Here is an 8,190-nt window from a genome sequence, read left to right on the forward strand (position 1 = left end):
CATAACCCACTGCCTCCCCGGAGTACGAAAACGTAACCGCAATACTTCTCATGGTGTTTGTGTACAGCCAACCCGGCGTCCTCACACAATGGCGGCTATCAACAACAAAATCACAAGCCAATCAGAGCGGCAGGCGAGGATGGCGACCCCTCCTGCTCTTGCTGACTCCACACTGGATGACGTGACGAAGCTCAAACTACGCCGCTACTGCTGCTGCTGCTGCTGCTGCCGCCGCTACTTTCAACCCTGCTGCTGCTGCAGCGCCGTCGCCCCCTACCCTGCACAGTTAGGTTAGGTGACATACAAATGAAACTCGAACAGCACCAGACCATTCGTAGGGTCTCCCTTCCAAGCTGTTTATGACAGCGGAAGATAACAGGAATTAAGAGAATGGTTGGGGGGTTTTAAAAAGTGAGAAAGGCATACAGATGATTAAATTCAAGAGCTGGGTGGAACCCGCTCCACCAACAGCTCATGGGAAGCTTCCAGCGTGAAATCATCACCCTAATAACCTATGCAGCTTGAGGGAGCAGCTTACTGAGTAAAGATCAAAGGCCAAGCTTGTCTACCGCCTCAGCTATAAAACACCGACTCCGGCCAGCGTAAGCTTAACAAAGCTCTTTTTTTTTTTTCAACTAAAACAGTTTAATATTTTCAAAATACTCTGACGTTCTTTGAGACACGGGAGAGTAAAGACTCTATGGGGACTGAGTGCCACTGATCCAGGAAGAGACCCTCTTAGGTCTTATATAAGGACCTACTGGGGGTCTGTAGGTGACCAACATGACAGGTGTGTTTCTTGGGGACATAACACTGATGGTGGTGGTGGTGGTGGTGGTGGTGGCAGTGGTGGAGATGGTGGTAGCAACGGGGTGGAGTGATGGTGAAACAGGCCTCTCGCTACATTTGAGGCGAGGTACAGCAGTGCTGGGCTTACCACATGGTCAACAACGTATACGTCACCTGCCAGACCCCCAACTGTTCAAACTCTCAGATGAATCTTTCCTCAGGACGTATAAACTCTTCATATATATATATATATATATATATATATATATATATATATATATATATATATATATATATATATATATATATTCTTTTTTCTTCATGATTAAACATTTTTCTCTTTTGCAACAGTAACTTTCTCCTCCTTAATTTGACATGTCTGGCAAGAATATTAATCACACTAATTCATCTTCATTTTTTGTTCTAGTTCTCTAAACTTAAAAATCTTCAACTTTACATTTTTATTTTAAATGATTTTATATTCAACTAACTTATACATTTTTTCTTCGTCAAAGAAACAGCAGACTTAAAATACAACCCCAAATCTCTCTGAGCAGTAGGAATACATGTGGTTTCTACGAAGATATGAGGTTTCTAGGAAGATCCGTGGTTTCTATCAAGACAGGTTGGTTTTTAGGAAGGTAGGTTGTTACTAGGAAGATATATAGTTCCTAGGATATACGGTTTCTAGGAAGATAGGTGGTTGCTAGAATATACGGTTTCTAGGGAAGATATGTGGTTAATAGGCCATACGGTTTCTAGGAAGATACGTGGTTACTAGAATATACGGTTTCTAGGAAGTTATGTGGTTACTAGGATATACGATGTATAGGAAGATATGATGTTACCAGGATATACGGTTTCTAGGAAGATATGTGGTGACTAGGGTATACGGTTTCTAGGAGGATATGTGGTCACCATAATATACGGTTTCTAGGAAGATATGTGGTTACTAAGATATACGGTTTCTAGGAAGATATGTTGTGACTAGGCTATACGGTTTCTAGGAAGATATGTGGTTACCAGGATATACGGTTTCTAGGAAGATATGTGGTTACCAGGATATACGGTTTCTAGGAAGATATGTGGTTACCAGGATATACGGTTTCTAGGAAGATTCGTGGTTTCCAGGAAGGGTATGTGGTTTCTTCTCTCAATGCTTTCATTTCCCGTTTTCTTCTCTCATTCATTCCAGGACCTGTAACTTCTCGCTCCTTCTTTCCTTCTTTCTCTGAGGCCTGGTCGTCATTCCCAAGGGTCGTACCGTCGTGCTCAAGGGGGACGCACCACATGAGGTGTCGTACCGTCGCGCTTAAAGGTGTGTCGCGCATTTGCGCTTTGTGTCGTCCTACCATCGGAGAGTGGCGTACCTCTGCGCTTGTGGCGAACGTGTCCCCCTGCACGTAAGATGGCGTGCCCTCACCGAAGGGGGGTCGTACCGTCGTGCTCACCGGTAGATTCTACGGAGCTGCAAGTCCGACCATCCATCCGTCCGTCCGTCCGTCCGCCTTGCGCTTCCATCAGATATAAGGGAAGGAAGGAAGGAAGGAAGGAAGGAAGGAAGGAAGGATTCTGATCAAAGTTTGCAGGGATATTCCCTCAGGGAAAATGCAGTTATGCTGATACGGGGAAGGAAGGGGGAAGGAAGGGTTGACCGCTACAAGACACAGGGAGGTGGGAAAGGGTCGATTCGGGGGGATGGGTGGGTGGTGCTGGAAGGTTCTGGAAAGGATGCGAAGGCACTTCGTTACGTTTCAGTGGTAGTGAGTTCTCATGACTTGCGTTTGGGCGTTTTGTTCTAAATAGCTCTGTTGCTTTTCATGGTCCAAGGCGGGTTTACGATCCTCATCCTGTAGTCTCCACAGCGGTTTAATGAATCCTCACCTCCTAATAACTACAGCGGTTTAGTAAACCCTCACCTCTCTTTTGTTTTGTTTTTCATATGTCAGCTGAGACGACACGGGTAAGTGAATACCTCCCAATGAACGCCACCTCACCTTGCGGCCTCTTCTGATCCAGCAACTTGGAAGACCGAAGCCTTCAAACCTATCACGTTCCAAGACTTGATGCAAAAGACGATAATTTAGGCAAATGTCGGAACGTATCGTCAAGGCGACGATGACGGTGGACGTAAAACACAAAGCAAACGTCGACAGCTCATCCCATTGGGTCTCCCTCACCCAAAAAAGTATACGTATCACCAGTTGTGGGTACAGATGGTACCTTGCCCCCACGACATCACCCAGCATCAAAATGGTCTCGATACATTTCCCTTCACGGAGATGGTGTTAAGTCTCCTCTCTCTCTCCAGCTGTATGTTGGACCCAGACTTTGACGGTGCCTCGTGTACCCTACGCTGACGAGGGAGTGTCTAATAACGTACGTCTTCTCGTGTGGAGATGAAACACCTTTTCTTAATACATTTCGTCCATGGCTGTTCCCTTGAGCTGCGTTCGGTAACCCAGACACTTGCAATCTTGCCATATCTATAAGATGCTTCTTCAGTAAAGCATACCTTTCCGAATTTGAGCTTGCTGGTCGGAGATAAGAGTAGCTATTCTTCAGTTCAACTAGTTTTCTGAGGTTTTTAAAATGCATTGTCTTCAGGATGCGATTCAAATGCTTCCACTGTGGCATCACCTCTCTATGATCAGCGGTAGGAGTCCTCTGACGTGCGTACCTGCTACTGTGTATTTCCTCCACGTACCAGTCAGCTGGGAGGCGCGTTCCCTCAAGTATATCAGCAGCAATTCAGAATTAGCGTTCCCTAATCTTCTCTTACTTATCCATGACGCTGGTCTCCCTTTACCCACCTACCCCATCCGGCAGGGCACTGTCTACCGTCTACCTGATGGTAAGGAGCGATGATTCCCTGCGGAGTGTGGTGGATCCTCCTACGGCAATGGCCATCACCAACCATCCAGTCCTCAGGCAGTCCATGGTCGGCATTAAGAAGTCTTTGTCCCCTCACACCGCCCCCCGGCAGGTGGTGGACCTTCTCACGGCAGGGGACGCGAGAGAAAGAGGTCGTCATCCTCCCCTAGGGGTGAACACGTCTACCAAGTCTCTGTCATGCTTCCCATACGATAATGTTGCACCTTAATCACGCCGTATTGTGCTATCTTGTGCCTATGTGTCCCCCATTCATGGATGTATATATTTCGCGAGGATGCGTCTGGTACCAGTGTGTTTGGTTTGGTCTATGCTTCTGGGCTTTAGTAGGAGAGCACTTGTTTCCAGTCTCTCCCCTGCATGAAGCGGGGAAACGATCAACTCGCTCTTTCAAGAATAACTTACATTCCTCTTCCTGTTTGCTACCCAGGGAAAAAAAGTATTTCGTTTTAAGGTAGAAAAAGCTTCTTTTTTTTTTTCCTCCATCTTTTCTTTCTTGTAGTTACTGGAGAGAACATCACATGTTGTGAGGAGGGTACCTCTCTCTCTCTCTCTCTCTCTCTCTCTCTCTCTCTCTCTCTCTCTCTGACACTGCCACTGCACCGGTCATTCGCCTCAAACATTCACCTTTGACGAGACTGTCCTGACCCCTTCGATGATACAGCCTCGCTAAATACGAGTGTTTCTCTCCCGCTCGCGTTGTAGCCTCGAGCAGGTGGGATGGGTAGACACAAACACACACACACACACGGGCCGAGGACACCTACCTCCTCCTCGTCCTTACGACAGGTGGAGCAACCCACCTCACTGAAGCAGGTGTGGCTGCCGGAAGTGACTCGTCCTCCGCCCACCTCGTTGTGCAACGATCATCACTGATTGTTATAAATAGCCTCCGACACACCACGGTGATTGGACTATCGTGTATGCACGAGTTCCCAGACTAGATGAAAACTGGCGCACCGGTACACCGACCGAACGACACCATTACACTGTGTGGACGACCCCGGTACACTGTGTGGACGATCCCCCGGTACACTGTGTGGACGATCCCCGGTACACTGTGTGGACGATCCCCGGTACATTGTGTGGACGATCCCCCGGTACACTGTGTGGACGATCCCCCGGTACAGTGTGTGGACGATCCCCGGTATAGTGTGTAAACGACCCCGGTACACTGTCTGGACGACACCTCTTCCAAAACTATAGTCAAAAATGTTACGTAAAGGCGTCCTGTTCTAACAAATGCCACCACACACACACACACACACACACACACACGTTCCTCATTCTCACGTCACAAAATTATCTTTCTGCGTCAGCTGAATCTTTCAAGCACATCTTCGAGTTACCTATGATACAACAGAATACAGAGGAATTCAAATGGCAACAGACCGCCACCAGTGGATTCTTTCGAGGCTGCTGTGTGTGGCAGTGGAAAGTGTCAATCTTCAAACTTCCTTTTTTTTTTTTCCTTCACACAAAGACACAGGTGCAATTGCTTTGTATACACATATCCGTCTCTTTACATAGCGCCTCAACCCCTCGGCTCTCGCAAGCATCCAGTAAAAGCATTCGGACGTATCATCTTCCTGCTGCAGACTCCGTGTATCATTAGCTTTGGGAACGACTCACGTTTCACCCCAAACAGCCCGAGGTCGGTGGTGGCCTGCCCGGCCCGGCCCGTCAGTCGAACAAAGGGCCGGCCGGGCCATGTACGCACGGACCTGACGAAGGTGAACAGTGATAATGCTTCCCTCTCCACGCGGGTCTATGAACGGAAGACTCATTCCTATCATCCTTCAAACTAGTCCTCATGTTCACAGTGTCTGTGTGGCCCGTAAACACAGACCTTCAAACACAGTGGGTCTTCCTAGGGAAGATAATAATACTCGACCCTGTTTTACTAAGACGATGGTGACGTCTCTTGTATATCTACGGAGGTGAGGTTGAGACACGGAGCGAAACACACACACACACACACACACACACACACACACACACACACGAGGCGACTGGTGGCTTTCTCAATCTTAACCTTCGTGTGGCCGAGGTGGTAACCAGACGCCCCACCCAAAGTTCGATGACGACCCGCGGTGAGTGCATATACAGGTGTCTCTTATCCTCTGTATGGGTCGTTTTCTATGACATACTGAACCTCCTGAGCTCGTTAGCTGGGTGTGATGGTCTGGCTTTTGACCTGATCCTTTCAAGAGCGGGGTCACAGGTCACGACACTTACACCCCTGAGGGTCGTATTGTCATGCTCAATGGGTAATATCATCGTCGTGAGCAAGAACTGCTCCCCTGTGGTCAGGGGGTCGTGCCAGCGTGTTTAAAACCCGTTGTGAACATTTCCTGGACCATCAAATTACTTTAAATGTGCAGTGTCCTGCTCTGGCGCCCACAGGCGAGGGCACTGAAGTTAAGCTTCCATGAAGTTCTGGAGCGAATATGCCTGAGACTCGCTGAACATCAGGAGAGAGAGAGAGAGAGAGAGAGAGAGAGAGAGAGAGAGAGAGAGAGAGAGAGAGAGAGAGAGAGAGAGAGAGAGAGTATATACAGAGGTCATTATGTTTATAAATTCTGATAAGGTGGTTATGTGGCATACATAATGTAATGTTGTTTATCATGTGGTGGCGTTCCCATCTTTGCATGGTTTCACCTCCTTTACTGTGCATGTTGCTTACGTACCTAGATACTCGTAAGAGAAGCCAGAGGTCTCTCATAACTGCTAATCATCAAGTGTGGCACAGACCCATGTCCATTCTGGACTGATGTCTATGTAAATGCTACAACTGTTAAGATATGCTTTGTATACCCATGCAGAGCCACTCCAGAGCATCTGTTTCCCGTCAGTCTGTCCAAAGTTATGTGAGTAACTGGGCAGATGACGTGACTGGAGAACCTCTAAAGAGAGATCAGTCAAAACCCACCCACCGTAAAAAGTTTATTTCCCCCCCAAGTCCCAAAGTTCTTATTCCACTTAACGAGATGATCAGCGTTACGGACGCTGCCGTGGCAGCTATATTCCATTACTGCCCCAAAGACGTCTGACATCACGAAGAACAATGGCGATAAACACAAGCCTATATATGTATATTCTCCTTTCAATATACCTTGCTTCTGATCTTCATATTTTCCCTGCCACAGTCGTGCAGTTGGTCGGTCCGCCTGCACGGTGTGCATGACAATGCAGGAGAGTCATGCGATAATCATGAGGCGATCATTAGTCCACAAACCCTCACGATCTATTTTTCACTTCTCCCAGAACAGACTTCAAGTACGAGAGTCTTTCATGTCATACGAAGGCGTTACCGGACTTCGCCCGCTTGCGGTTGCACCGCAGGGTGGAAAAGTCACATTGGACGGGGTTGCGTAGTCGGCGTACAATCTCGTCCAAGATCTTCTCAACTCTAGAAGAGTCCAACATTACCTGACTACTAATTGGAGCGCACGGTTGTAGAAACCCATGTAAAATGTGTCCATAAGGTTATATAATGATAACAATGATATACATACATACATATATACATACATACATACATACATACATATATATATATATATATATATATATATATATATATATATATATATATATATATATATATATATAGTATACTGAAAGGCACCTTTGGTGAGGCTACATAATCCTCAGTGGACGAAGAAAGTACAGTCTCTTCGAGGATATTCTCGCACCAAGGGAGTCCGTCATTTCCCTGCGTATGATTGCAGCGCAAACTGGAATCTGCAGGGAGCCCCATAAATGGGGTTCTGGGCTCACAAGTAAACGAACAAGAACAACAAAAATAACAACATGATGATGATGATGATGATGATGAAAATGATATCAATAATGATAATGGTGGTGATGATGATGATGATGATGATATTAATCACAATCATCAGTGTTATCTTTATCATCACTGCAATAATAAAGAGGCAACAGCTATGCACAGAAGGGCATGAGCCACAAAGTTTCCTATGGGGTCAACATGTTTCATTACTGGGATGGCGAGTAACAGAGAGAGAGAGAGAGAGAGAGAGAGAGAGAGAGAGAGAGAGAGAGAGAGAGAGAGAGAGAGAGAGAGAGAGAGAGAGAGAGAGAGAGAGCAGAGGGGAGGGAGCACCATACCGCCACGTCCAGCCAGGTGAAGGAATGATATACACACACAGAGAGTCTCTCTCGTGTCTCAGCGTGGTCTCACTCCCCCCTCACAGGAAGGCCTCTTTCTTCGCTCTGGGCCGCAGCGCAGAGCTTGAGAAGGCCCTCACCCTGTGTCTCCCTCCTCATTACTCACTCACTCACCATCCCAGTCGGCCCCACTCAAGTCATGGCGAACCACTCGCACGCGTCGCTGGCTCAGGCATCTCAGGAGTCTACAGTTACTCAATGGGTCACTGGGACGTGGTGTCTCCCAGGAGTTCCGATCACAGACGTTCTCAAAGCGGCCGAAAGGGTGTGGGGTGATGGGGAGGAGGAGGAGGAGGTGGTGTCCACGGAAGGAGC

This window comes from Panulirus ornatus, chromosome 21, assembly GCF_036320965.1.
Source record: "Panulirus ornatus isolate Po-2019 chromosome 21, ASM3632096v1, whole genome shotgun sequence".
NCBI classification, from domain to species: Eukaryota; Metazoa; Arthropoda; class Malacostraca; order Decapoda; family Palinuridae; genus Panulirus; species Panulirus ornatus.